The 14,713-nt window shown below is 45.7% G+C and overlaps 1 protein-coding gene across 2 annotated transcripts in view; it reads left to right on the forward strand.

Moving 5' to 3' along the window:
- The first annotated feature begins 7,736 nt into the window (after positions 1-7,736).
- Positions 7,737-14,713, forward strand: part of LOC137523126 (lymphocyte antigen 6 complex locus protein G6d-like) — a 53,530-nt gene continuing 46,553 nt past the window's right edge. Inside the window, exon 1 of one of the 2 annotated variants that reach the window (XM_068243358.1) lies at positions 7,737-7,792. The gene's annotated coding sequence lies outside the window, so the exon portion shown is untranslated. The remainder of the gene's footprint in view (positions 7,793-14,713) is intronic. The other variant, XM_068243359.1, reaches the window with a different exon arrangement.

Here is a 14,713-nt window from a genome sequence, read left to right on the forward strand (position 1 = left end):
ATACAGAGGCGCCAGAGTAGAGTAAAACGTTTTAAAAACTGCTTAAAATCAGAGGGGGATGTTAAGGTGCACTTACCTCCCTCTTACAAAAAAGAAAACTCACTTGAGTCTCGATAAAACAGAATTGACAAATAATTTATTCAACTCCACAAATGCAGCGCGTTTCGCGGGCGTGACCCCTCTTCCTCAGGCAAAACTATCTAACTTTATCCCTACTCACGACACCTAAATAATCTTGGTATCGTTTTCTTCAGGACAAACTAGACTTTCATTGGTGGGTATTTTGTCCCTAGACCAAAAAAGTTTTCTAAGCATTTTAATGGGAAAAAGAGGGGAACAATGAAAAAAAAATCATTTTTTTCTCAGTTTTTATCAATTCCAGTTTAAAAATAAAAAGTGCCACAGGAGATAAAAACATGTCACCAGTATTATGTCCCCCAGTATAGATAGCAAAATCTGTCCGGAGTATCAGACCCCTCCCTGTATAGCTAGATGTGTCCCCAATATCAGTCCCCCCCAGTATAGCCCGATGTGTCCTCTGTGTTTGGCACCTCCCAGTATAGACAGACAAATGTATCCCTAGGATTGCTGCCCCTCATTATAACCAAATGTGTCCCCAGGAATAGTGGTCCCCCATTATAGCCAGGTGCGCCCTCAAGATTAGCGGGTGCACCCAGGATTAGGCCCCCCACCCCACCATTATAGCCAGATCTGCCCCAGTATAAAATTATACACTTAAAATTAAAATATGTGGCCCCTCTTATTTTATTCCCCCTCAGCTGCACAGTTTACCCCCCACCCCGCACCAGGGGTCCACGCACCCCATAAGGGCCAGCCAGATGCCGCCCCCCCCCAGGCAGCTCCCTCGGTGGCGAAATCTGCTATAAAAAATAATCAGAAAGCAGCCTGACTCACCTTCTCGTTCCAGCGATCAGCCTGCAGTCCGAGCCTCTGTTCCCCCCTCTGCACGCAGCCCTGTGATGCTGAATAGCCGGGTCCCGGCTTGATGACGTCATCAAGCCAGGACCCAGTAACCGGCATCACAGGGCTGAGTTCAGAGCGGGGATCGGAAGCTCAGGCTGCAGACTGATCGCTGGAAAGAGAAGGTGAGTCAGGCTGGTTTCTGATCATTTTTTTTAGCAGATCTGGCCACTGAGGGGAGAGATGAAGGATCACCACTGTTTGTTACAGCGGTGATCGTTCATCCGCGGGGGGGGGGGGGGGGGGGTCTCTAATTGGCTACAAGGGAACATTTTCCCTTTCACCAATTAGTATTGCAGCTGTCAGTGCTGGGAGGTGCGCTCTGAAGCGCACCAGGCATGGGCTTCCGAATTCCGCGGAAGCTAAAATTCCGAAATTCCGCCGGAATTGGGGTTTCCGCATGGTTCCGCGGAATTCGGAATTTGCAATCCGGAATTCGGAATTTGCAATCCGGAATTCGGAATTCCGGCAAAATCGGAATCGGAATGAATTGACCAATCAGGAGATGCGGAATGAGTTGACCAATCATAATCAGCGGAGAGTTACTGCGCTAAAATAACGGTTTCAACATTTTTTTTTATCCAAATTTACAAAATACAAATCAACTTTATTAACAATAGATATTTCAAATGAGCGATTGAGTGTTTCCTCCTAAATTTACGGAAATCCGTTTAAAAATTACGGAAGTCCGTTTAAAAATACGGAAAGTGCACGTGGCGGAATACCGCGGAATGTAGCGGAATGTAGCGGAACTCCACCGGAATGTAGCGGAAGCGGAATTTCGGTAGTGGCAGTATGCGGAATTACCGCGGAATCGGAAATTGGCTCTTCCGACCATGCCTGAAGCGCACCTGTTCGTGCACAACAGGGCTGCAAGCAGGTCGGTAATATCTACGTGGCTGTGGCTTGGAGGGTGCCATATATGACGTAGATATACTGTAGCAGAGGACAAAGTGGTTAATCCCAGTCACCCACTGACCAACTGGGCAAAGTTTGCAAATCCTACCGTTAACAGTGTAATAATGGCCGCAGTTTACATTTTCCCAGTGAAATTTGTATTTGTCTCCGCCCACTGATGACACGGCATTGCTCGGCTGTTTGTATTTGGCTGGTGTTTGCTGCACCCACTTTTTGTAACCCTAACACACAATTACTCAATTAGTTTATGACCAAGTTTGTGAGCTTTGCGGTCGTTGGCATCATTAATTTGCATTGAAATGAAACAAATCTGATTGGCTATTTGTGGCCTCACCCCCTTTTCTGAATTTGAACCACAGTTACCCAATGACCAACTGCAAGAATGGCAGTATTGAAATATTTCCCTCAAATCAATAGGTAAATTTTGATTGGCTTTTGTAGGCTCCACCCACTTTTCTGAATATTACTCCAAGTCACCCAGTGACCAACTGTGCAAAGTTTGAGAACCCTACCATTAACAGTGTAAGAATGGCTGCAGTTTACATTTTTTAACAGTAAAATTTGTATTTGTCTCCACCCACTGATGACCCGGGTTTGCCCTGTTATGTATTTGGCAGATGTTGGCTGTGGCCACTTTTCCTAACACTAACACACAATTACTCAATTAGTCAATGACCAAGTTTGTGAGCGTTGAGGTCTTTAGCATCAATAATTTGCATTGAAATTAAACAAATGTGTTTGGTTGTTTTTTTTGTGGCTCCCCCTTTTCCAGAATTTGAACCCCAGTCACCCAATACAATAATACAATACAATAACATTTCTATAGCGCTTTTCTCCCATAGGACTCAAAGCGCTTAGGCTCTCTCAGATTCAGTAATTAGTAGGATGAAGTATTCACCCAACAAAAGTTATATTTCTGCAAATGCCAGACTGAACAGGTGGGTTTTCAGTCTGGATTTAAACATGTCCAGGGATGGGGCTGTCCTGATCTGTTGAGGTAAGGAGTTCCAAAACGTAGGGGCAGCATGACAGAAGGCTCTGGGACCAAAAGTTTCCAATTGGACTCTGGGTATGACTAGATTATTAAAACCTGTGGATCTGAGAATGCGGGGATTGCTACACAGCTGTAACATATCTTTCATGTATCCAGAGCCTAGATAATTCAGGGATTTAAACCAATAACCAACTGTACCAGGTTTGAAGCCTCTGCCATTAACAGTGCAAGAATGGCAGCAATTACATATTCCCCTTGTAATCAATAGGTGAATTTTGTTTGGCTTTTGTAGGCTCCCCCCCCCACACACACACACTTTTCAGAATATTAATCCCAGTCACCCAGCGACCAACTGTGCAAAGTTTGAGAACCCTACCATTAACAGTGTAAGAATGTCTGCAGTTTACATTTTCCAGTGAGATTTGTATTTGTCTCCACCCTCTTTTTGGTTATGGGGATAAAAAGTATCCTATACTTTATTCCAGGTAATGTACTATGTGTGTGCCAAATTTCATTCAAATCTGTTCAGCCATTTTTGCGTGATCGAGTAACAAACATCCAAACATCTGAACTTTCCCATGTATTATATTAGTAGGATTGTTTTTATAAAGCACCAACATATTATGCAGGGCTGGACATTAGTTAAGGTTACAGACAATATTTAGGGGTGACATACAGCAATACGACAATACAAGGATACATGCAAACTAAATCACACAGCACAGTATGAGTACAAGGTAATGCTTAGTCACTGGAGGGGAGCATGGAGATCACAAAGCACAGTATGAGTACAAGGTAATGCTTAGTCACTGGATGGCAGCATGGAGATCACACAGCACAGTATGAGTACCAGGTAATGCTTAGTCACTGGAAGGGAGCATGGAGATCACACAGCACAGTATGAGTACAAGGTAATGCTTAGTCACTGGATGGAGCATGGAGATCACACAGCACAGTATGAGTACAAGGTAATGCTTAGTCACTGGATGGAGCATGGAGATCACACAGCACAGTATGAGTACAAGGTAATGCTTAGTCACTGGAGGGGAGCATGGAGATCACACAGCACAGTATGAGTACAAGGTAATGCTTAGTCACTGGATGGGAGCATGGAGATCACACAGCACAGTATGAGTACAAGGTAATGCTTAGTCACTGGATGGCAGCATGGAGATCACACAGCACAGTATGAGTACAAGGTAATGCTTAGTCACTGGATGGAGCATGGAGATTAGGCCAGTCGAGTTCATGCTAATGCATAGCATGGGTTCACAGTAATGGGGGTCCATGATCAGGTAGAACACAAAAGGAGGAGGACTCTGCCCAAAGGCTTAAAATCTAGAGGGAGAGTTCAGAACAAGAAAGGTAGGGGAGGAGAGTTCAGCTGCGGGTTTAGAGCACATGTGAGGGGTCGTAGGCCAGAGTGAAAAGGTGATTTTTGAGGGCCTTCTTGAAGATGTTGAAGGAGGGGGCTGCCCTAATGGGTGAAGGTAGGAAGTTACGTAGTGTTGGAGGAGCTCTTGAGAAGTCCTGGATGCGTGCATGGGATTAGGTGATGCTGGGGCCTGGGGGCAGCCAAGCAAAGTTCACTGGAGGAGCGGATTGAGCGGCTAGGTGTGTACCTCTGAGTAAGATTGGAAATGTAGATTGGACAGGTTTTGTGGACAGATTTGTAGGTCAGACACAGTATCTTGAATTTGATTCTGGACTGTATAGTTGGAGGGATTCACGGAGGGGAGCCGCCCTGGTGGAGCGATGGGAGGAGTGGATCATTCTGGATGCTGCATTTATGATGGACTGCAGCAGGGGCTATTTGGGTCATAGCGAGACCAGACAGGGCATTACAGTAGTCAAGGCGGGAAATTATGAGGGCATGAACGAGGAGTTTGGTGGTGGAAGAGGTCAGGAAAGGGCGGATCTTGCAGATGTTACGAAGGTGGAAGTTGCAGGACTTTGTGAGGTTTTGGATGTGGGGAATAAAGGAGAGTGCGGAGTCCAGGGTGACACAGAGACAGTGGGCTTGAGAGGTAGGGCGGATGGTAGTGTGGTTAACAGTGACATGCACAACTGGGAGGTTCATGGATGGCCGGGGTGGGAAGATCATAAATTCTGTTTTGTCTAGATTTAGTTTCAGGAACCTAGCGGACATCCAGGAGGAGATGGCTGATAGGCAGGAGGAGACCTTGTTCATGGTAGTGGTGGATATGTCAGGGGTGTGGAGGTAGATCTGGGTGTCATCTGCATACAGATGATAGTTAAAACACATGGAGGAGATAACCTTGCCAATGGAGGATGTGTATAGGGAGAACAGTAGGGGGCCAAGGACTGAGCCTTGGGAGACTCCCACCAAGAGGTGGTTGCGGGTGGATGAGGACTCATTGAAGGAGATCGAGAAGGAGCGGTTGGAGAGGTAGGATGAAAGCCAGGTCAGGGCGAGATCGTGAATGCCCATGGACTGGAGGGACTGGAGGAGTAGGGGATGGTCTACTGTGTCAAAAACTGATGAAAGGTCAAGGAGGAGGAGAATGGAGTATTTAACTTCAGCTTTAGCAAAGGCAAGGTCACTGACTATTTTGGTGAGAGCTGTTTCGGTTGAGTGGGCAGGCCGAAATCCAGATTGCAGTGGGTCTAGCAGTGAGTTGGCATTGAGGTACTGAGTCAGGCGTTTGTGAACCAGACGCTCAAGGAGTTTTGAGGCAAAGGGGAGGAGGGAGATAGGATGGTAGTTGGAGGGTAGCGAGGGGTCCAGGGAGGGTTTCATGAGCAGGGCTAGTACAGTGGCCTGCTTGAAGTCTGAGGGGAAGGTGCCTGTTGATAGGGAGAGGTTAAACAGGGTAGTGGTATGGGAAGTCTGCAGTAGGTGGTTGACTTCCTCAATGGTAGTAGGAGTGAAGGAGGTGAGGGGAGGATAGGTTGGAGGAGGAGCTGGATGGGAGGGGGTGGGAGGTGAAGATTGGATATTTCCTGACGGATGAAGATCATTTTTGTTTAAGCAGGGAGTTGAAGGTGGCAAAGAGACGCCGGGGGTTGGAAGCGTGTGCTCCGATGAGCTTGGTAAAGTATTCCTGCTTCGCATGAGCAAGGGCAGTGTGGAACTGCAGCAGGTTGGTCTTGTACTGTAGAAAATCCTGGTTAAGTCTAGTTTTCCTCCATTTCCGTTCAGTGGCGCGTGTTTTCCTCTGGAGGTTGCGAGTATGGGTAGTGCGCCAGGGCTGGGGGTTAGGGGGGCGGTTGCGGTAGAATATTGGGGGAGCAGTTTCCTCTAGGGCTGATTAGAGAGTTTGGCGATACTGAGCTGCAGCAAGATTAGGACAGGTTAGGGTGGGGAGAGTGGAGGAGAGGGCATGGAGGGGGTCAGCAAGAACGCTAGGGTTAAGCTTGCGTAGGTCTCGTTGCCATCGACCAGGTGGGTGGACGAGTGGTTTGGAGGTGCCTTCCGTGAGGAGGTTGAAGGTGAGAAGGTGGCGGTCTGAGGGTGGGAAGGGTGTGATGTCAAGGTCTTTAATGGTGGTGGATTTAGTGAATATAAGGTTGAGACTGTGACCTGCAGTGTGGATGGGGGTGTTGGTGTGTTGTACCAGGCCAAGGGAGTTGGCAATGGTGAGTAGCCGGGTCTCAACAGAGTTGTTGGGTTCATCGATGGGAATATTGAAATCCCAGAGGATGATGGTAGGGAGGTCAGAGGAGAGGATGTGTGGGAGGCAAGGTTGTTGAGAAATTGTGGTGTGGAGCTTGACGGAGGGCGGTATAAGACCGCAACAATGACTGGGAGGGGGTGGTAGAGGCACATAGTGTGGGCCTTGAATGATGTGAATTGTAGGGAGGACGGTGATGTGAGGACACACATGAGAACTAGCTCTGGGTTTGGAGAGTTTTCAGATTAAGAGAAGCTTTCCTAACGGTGTTGCTGCTTGGATTCCGGCTGAACTCAAATATGATCAAAAGATTGGCTATTTAGGTTGGATGGGGAAAAGACAAACCCTGACAATATTTTTGAAAACGTTTGGTGGGCTATCACAAAATGCACTAGTGTCTACATCAGAAGCAGAAGATGATAATGGAAGAGTATCAGCCATTTTGGAGATTGGGGCATCCTATTTAAATTGAACCTGAAGTGAAAATAAACTATGAGACAATGGCCTCAATTCACTAAGCTTATCTCCTGTCTTTAATAACTCTTCTAGAGTTGTTACCATGGTGATAAGGCATGTAGTATTCAGGAAACATTTTACCTCAGGCAAGCCTAAAGTTAACTCTTCTGTCTTTAAGTTAACTCTCCAATCCTTAAAATAACTCCAGAGTTAAAGATGGGCTGTTAATTAACTGCATGTGAACACATAACTACAGAGGAGGTAAATTAACTACAGAGGAGGTAAATTAACTACAGAGGTGGTAAATTAACTACAGAGGAGGTAACTTAAGGAATGAAGAGATAAGATAACTCTCTCACTGTGTGGAGGTAAGTTTTCTCTTGCCTTATTATCTCCAGCATGATCTTAGTGAATTGAGGCCAATGTGTCGTACATAGGATAAATAGAACATCAGCAGTATATTTTTATTTTGAGTTGTAAAGCTCAAAATAAATTAAAAAAAGAAATAATAAATGTATTTTTCTGTGAGTTCAATTATGTTTACCTCTAGAGGCTCACCTTTTGTCATAAAACGTTTGTCAGTTTTTATTTTTTTCTTCCTTTTCTAAGTGCTTTATTTGCCAGTCTATTATATCAGGGATTTGTCTCAATATAACTGTACATTTTTTGTGTGTTTTTTAGTGCTGGGTGAACACTACAAGTGTAATGCATGCCATGTGCGGGAATCTGAGAACTGTGTAAGGTGAAGACATATTATGTCCAGAAGGCAGCGCCTGTATGACCATCTCAGAGGAATCTAGTTTTCTTGGTATGTTAAACGTTCATTTTAAGTTACAGATGTTTTCAGTAGCAGGTGGATTCATTCACCGGCCTCTTTCATCTTGAATATTCCCGTGTCTGCAGCAAGCTACTCCAGTATTGGTACTGTATATTCTGACATATAAGACTACTTTTTAACTCAGGAAAATTCTCTCAAAAGTCGGGGGTCGTCTTATACGCCGGGTGTCGTCTTATAGGGCCGGTGCTGAAACTTCTAAGCCAGACAGGAGAATCTGCGGTTGCTGCATACAGTGGGGGGAGCTCAAAAACTCTCTGCCTGCCGCCTGCACCAACCTCTGCCTGGATTTTGGCTACTCTCTGCCTGACGCCTGCACCGACGTCTGCCTGGATTTTGGCTACTCTCTGCCTGACTTTTTGTACATTTTCACAATTTTGTTCTGTTTATTCAGAAATGTAATTAATTCAACAAATTTGTGTTGTAGACTTTTATTTGTATGCAGAATGTCTACCAGGTTTTTATTCTGGCATACTTTGGTGAGTTATGACTTAAGAATTGGATACCTAAAATTCTTAAAAAACAATGTACCGCTTTTGTCTCCTAAGTCCCGTCAGGCGTCAGGGAGGTTAATACATAAATTAAAAAGAATTGGGCCTGGGACTTACCCTTGCGGGACCCCACTGCTATATGACCCATGTACCACCACTCTGACTTCTGTCTCTTAAAGAGGAGATGTTAGGTATATGGTCTCAGAGAAAAAAAAAACACATATATCAGTAGCTAAATATTGGCTGTACTTACATTACATATGCATTTCACTGTCCACGTTTGGATTTCACAGAATTTTTAAATAGTATTTGCAGAGATTGATGCTCCTGACAGCTCATGGCAGGTTCCATGTTTGTCTGTCTCCTATGAAGCCAATTGTGATGTCATATCCTCCCTGCTTCCTGATGATTCGACTCACAAAAAAGATCAGAATCAAAGATCCTAATGGTTCATGATCCGGACAACACTACTGTACAGTGAATATTAATTAGCCAGGTGGCTAGGAACAATAGCGACTCATGCAGTATACTCTAACGGAACATGTGCCCTGTGATTTTTCAGTGCTGTGAGTGTTAGGCCGCTGTTACAAGCTGTTGTAACATGAGCCTGTAACTTCCTACTGTGAAAGCAGCCTTAGGGCGGGATAGGGAAATGAAGGGGAGGACCCAAGGTAGTGCAGTGGGGAGAAGAAGCAGTCCCAGAATGCTTTGCAGTATCTGTTATGCGTCCTGCCGGCCTCCTTAGGAGGTTGGGAATAACGAGCCTTGCTGTTCAGCAAACATCAAAGTAAGAGAGATTTTTAACTTCAATATTGCCTTTTTGGCTTCCTTCTAAACTGTTTAACACAGGAGAATAGAGGTTTAAATTAGCTTTTGCAGCCTGACAGTTACTCTTTAACTATGCCTTCTGTCATTATTTTCTTTTCTTTTTTACAGGTCTTATGCTAGGTACACACCATACAATGTTCTGTTAGATTTTCTCTTAGATTTACCTGCCAGATAGCTTTTTTCCATGTTGTAGGTAAATCTAACAGAAGAATGTAACAGAAAATTGTATGGTGTGTACCTAGCATTAAGTTTCACTCTGTTCTCAAGCGCTGTGCACTAAACCTGTCCTGCAATGCGCTTTCTAGAACATTTGTTGCATCTGATCGTTGCACGTTACTTTCCACTGAATGCTGTACAGGAGATCTGTGTAACTCTGGCGGCTTCAACAGTAGGTTTTACAGAAGCACCTCCATGATATTATTCTCCTCAACTGTATCCAGAACCTGTTTGTACTTATTGGAATGCAGTGTCTAAGTTGCCCCACAATCCATCCACATTCAACTGCACTGTGAATACCTGACACATCTTTACCCTATCATAGTCACAACATTAGTCATCCATGTCCACTTTATTGCCACCAGTCATGGTTGATGACCATGTGGGGATACATTTAATGGACAGAGAGGGGGCAGGTTAGGAGGAAAGCAATGAGTATCTAAGCATAATAAAATGATGCCACCGCTAAATGTAGCCATACATCTAGTGATGATTGATGGGCAGATTCGACCAAGAGATAAATCTCTCTCTAATCGAATCTGATTAGAGAGAGTTCTGTTGGCTGCCCGTACAACCACAGGTCGATTCCACATCAATGTCATGCTAAAAATGATCCAGATTTAGGCCTTGTGATGCCTCATCCGGCTGCCTTGCCGCCCTTGGGGGGTGCACTCCACTCTACAGACACGCGCACCACGTGTTTGCCTAGTAATGTGGCCCCACATGTGGTGTCTGATGTCATACGTGCACCCTTACTAGGAAATCATGTAGAGGCCTGTGTGTATGTACAGCGGAGTGCATCGGGAGCCAGCGGGGACAAGCACATGCACTGGGCACCGCGGGGACACTTAGCATTAAAGGGGACAATGGCGGGGGCTTTGTGGCATTTGTCGATCATCCCGACATTGCACGCCGTTACCGCTGTGCACCCAATCGACCAAGTTTGCCAAACATCTTGCAGCATGTATGATCGACTTGTGCAACCAATTTCGTCCCTAAATTGGTCACATACTTACATTGTCAGTTGGGTATGCACTCGACGGCACAGATTTTCATTCGATTTGATTACATATCATGATTGAATCGAATGATCGATCAGCTACCAAGTCGCCTGATATATAGCAACCTACATTGTTATTTGTAGGCTGATTGGTCCAATCATGCAATCTACTGTATTTTTTGGACTATAAGACTCACTTTTTATGCCCCAAAAGTGGGGGGAAAAGTCACTGCATCTTATAGTCCAAATGCCGGGAGTTCCTGACTTGTGAATGTCTGCCAATACGAACCTCAAACCCGCTGCAATATCTGGACTCCCTGTACTGTGCCCATGCAGAGGAGGACAAAGGGGGGCAAACGGTGGACACAGGGGGCACAAAGGGGCATACAGGAGGACAGAGGAGGACACAGGGAGACACAAGAGGTACAAAGCGGCAGTGCTGTTGTAAGGATCGGTGTCAGCAAACAGAGAGAATCTGATTATTGGTGATCTGCAGTATCGCCAATAATACAGATGTCACCTGATTATTGATGATCTGCAGAATCACCAATAATACAAGTGTAACTAACCTCCGGACACCTAATACAGTAAATGATAATAACGACAGTAATAATTCACAAGATCGTGGAAATATCCACCACACGGCAATTCCTCAGAGGTGTGGTTACCTCTGAATAGGAACCCCGTGTGTGAGATCCTCAAACCAAGCAAAGAGAGGAATCTCGGCCCCTGGCATTAATTGTCTGCTAGGGCAGGCGTCTCGGAGAGGCAAGCCTCAGAGATAACCCTACAGTGGGAGACGGTCCACTGAAGGGAGAAAGGTCAGACAAGCAGAGGTTCGGCAACAGAGAAGGAGGCAGCAGTACAGAAAAGGAAGGCTGATTCAGAGTCGGTAAACAGGCAGGGTCGGCAACTTGACACACTGGCAAGCGAGGCCTGAATTAGCTTTATGTATTTTCCTTGGTAATTGCAGATATATGTCTGAGTTAAAGGCCCGCAAACAATCGGCTTGTCTGCAGATGAAGTGGATCTACCACTCTACGCATTAGACATCCCGAGTGTCTTGCCTGTCGAAGACCAATGTAAACTGTTTGAAGGGTCGGCAACTTGAATCAGATAGGCAAAAGTACAAGAGCGATTAGAGTAAAGAGTAGTCAGGGATAGCCAGAGTCAAAACACAGGTAAATATACAAATACAATCCTAATCTAAGGTGTGACGTCCTTGGTATCAACACCTAGGAAACTGGACTAAGGTCTGAGCGCTAACACGAATGTATTCACGACAGCAGACAAGGAGCAACTGACATCCAGCTCCTTATATGCTGAGAGTCACTCAGTCAGCCCACCCAGAAGCCCAGCCAATCCGGAGACCTTCTGAGGTCAGCTGACTGGAGAGTCAGCTGACCCTCCTACGTAGGAGGTAAAAGTCCTGCCACCTCGCGTGCGCGCGCGTGACCCTCTGCCTCTGTGTACCAGAGAGGCCAGGCCCCAGGTCAGCGCACGAACGTGCACCGAAGTCCGCCGGCTGGGTTGTGGGACCCGCCGCCATGTCGCCAGCCGCGGCGGCGGTGTCCCCACTGCACTGTGCCACCAGCTCCGCCTGAATGGTGGAAACCGCCGGCTGGGAAGCGGAGACCGCCACCATGCTGCCCAGCGCGGCGGCGGTGCCTCCGCTAAACCTTACAGCTGCTCATCAGGATTCCGGATATCTGGGTAACCCGGATATCCGAACTTTTTTATGATAAATCCGATTTTGATTTCGGATATTTTTTTCTAATCCGGCTAGCTATCTGCGGACGGATATTTGGCTGCATAAACCGGTTATCTGCGAATATTGCGGGTATCCGGATCCGAAATACTGTAACTAAGGAGATGACATCCTGGAGCCAATCAGAGGGCTCCCAGCAGAAGCCCTAGCAACCAATCACAGAGGGGAACCCTGGCCAGCCCCACCTGACCTCATTGAGCCAATCAGAGGCCTCCCAGCATAAGCCTTGGCACCCAATCACAGAAAGGAACACTGGCCAGCCCCCCTGTATAATAAGAAGGGCTGCCATGATGAGACATACCGTCTTAGCTTGCTGAATGCTTCCGGAGAGACATGCTCCAGTGCTGCTGGCCTAGCAAGGGTGCTGTACATAGTTATAAACCTAAAGCTGCTCAGTGATTAACCCTTCACTACTATCACTACACTCTTGTTAAATCATTAATTAGCTTGATTGATGTCATAGTGTGACAGTCAGAGTGTGTGCTCCAGTGCTGCTGGGCCTAGCAAGAGCTGTACACAGGGATAAGCTGTTCAGTGATTAACCCCTTTACTACTATCACTACACTATTGTAAAATCGTTAATAAGCTTGATTGATGTCATTGTATGACAGTCAGAGTGTGTGCTCCAGTGCTGCTGGCCTAGCAGTGATAAACCGAAAGCTGTTCAGTGATTAACCCTTTCACTATCACTACACTATTGTTAAATCATTAATTAGCTTCATGTCATTTGTGTGACAGTCAGAGTGTGTGCTGTAGGCAGCTGCTATGTGTCTGTGTGTGTGCTGTGCACAGGCCAGGCCAGCTGCTGCCTGCTGGCCAGCTATTAGCCTTAGGTATAGGTTAGGGATTAGGGGATAGGATCACTGTGTTATTGTGTAGTTAGTACTGTAGTACTGCAGTCAGTGTGCTAGTAGTTGTTATGGTAGTACTACTGTGTTAGCTTTCTACAGAACTGCTGTGCTGTGAGCAGTGGCAGTGTGACAGTTAGTGTGCACTAGTATCTTCTCCTCTGCTGTCTGACTGTCACTCTGCACTTGGCTCGTATCATGTGGCACTTGGCAAGTGTCACTTGGTAAGTCGCCGAAACCGAAAGCAGCCGGTGATGAGGACAGGAGGATCGGAGCGATGCTGCGTGGGCACCGGACAGCTGCAGGGGGCTGAGGGAAGCCCCAGGTGAGTAAAACTATTTTTTTTTATTTGACTTAAGTATACCTTTAAGGTATGAATATTGCATATTACCCCACCTCCTGATTCTCCCCTATCCTCTTAGATTGTAAGCTCACCAGGGCAGGGCTCTCACCCTTTTATGTCTTGAAATTTGTGATACATTTTATTAATCATGCTATTTTTGTCACTGTAATTACCAATCCTGTATTTTGCACCAATTCTTATTTTACATATTGTTGTACACAATTGTCTGTGTTGTTTAGTGCCCCATATTTTATTCGTACTTTGTATAGTGTAACAGAATATGTTGGCACTTTATACTATAAATCAATAATCATAGTAATCCAGCAATCTAAACACAGACATTTTTGATGAGTGGTTTGAGACTCTGTAAATGCTGGTGCATGTTCATAGGATAAATTGCATCAAAATAAGAAAAATTAGGAGGAGGTCCCTGCTCTTGCAAGCTTATAATATAGAGGGTAGTAGGTTGGATACATTAGGGAAGAAGACACAGGGTTTAGAGGATGAGGCAGTAAACCCCCAATGCTACTTATTATAAATTATAGGCGTGCCTCAACAGGCGTGTTTTGAGAAAATGTTTGAAGGTTTCCAGGCTCCGAGCATGACAGACTGGATGTGGGTGAGCATTCCAAAGGAGAGTTGAGGCTCGTGAGAAGTCCTGGATGCAGGAATGAGAGGAGGTGACCAAGCTACTGGACAAGAGGGTCTCCTGCACAGTGTGTGGACTAGAACCTTTGAAGTCCAAATGGGAGATGCCACAGAAAAGTATGGTGAATGGAAGAGCTAAAATTATGTGAGACTTTCAGATTATTACAGACAGACAGAGTGGCTTAGTACGAACTTATCAAGCAGACACATTGGTTGTAGGCAACGACCAGCTCTACTGATAGATATAGCAGTTCCAAATGACGAAAGCATCAGAGATAAGGAGCAGCTGAAGGAGTACCAGGGCCTGGAGTAAGAAACAGAGAATGTGGAATGTGAAGACCAAAGTGTGTCCTAACACTAGTAGGAACACACAATGATTCCTAAGCTGGAGAAGTGGCTCCAACAGGTGTCCAGTCCACAACAACATTCTCTACCCAGAAGAGGGCAGGGCTTGGAATAGCTCAGATACTGTGCAGAACCCCCAAGCTTCTAGGTCCCAGCAAGGGGACACAAGCTCAAGAAAAATACACACATGACACCCATGTGGCGTGAGTGAAAAACAATATATATATATCCATAATAAGAAGTGTATAAACATTCTGTTCCACGGATGTTCCTTTGCAAATCTTTGTGTACAGGGATAATATGTTCTTCTAAACGCAACATGAGATGTGATTTGATTTGACAAGAACTAGTTGTACCCTGGAGAGAGACTGCCTGAACACTTCGCTGGCGAGCTTTTTCTGGCGAAG

The sequence above is a fragment of the Hyperolius riggenbachi genome, chromosome 6, assembly GCF_040937935.1.
Source record: "Hyperolius riggenbachi isolate aHypRig1 chromosome 6, aHypRig1.pri, whole genome shotgun sequence".
NCBI lineage: Eukaryota > Metazoa > Chordata > Amphibia > Anura > Hyperoliidae > Hyperolius > Hyperolius riggenbachi.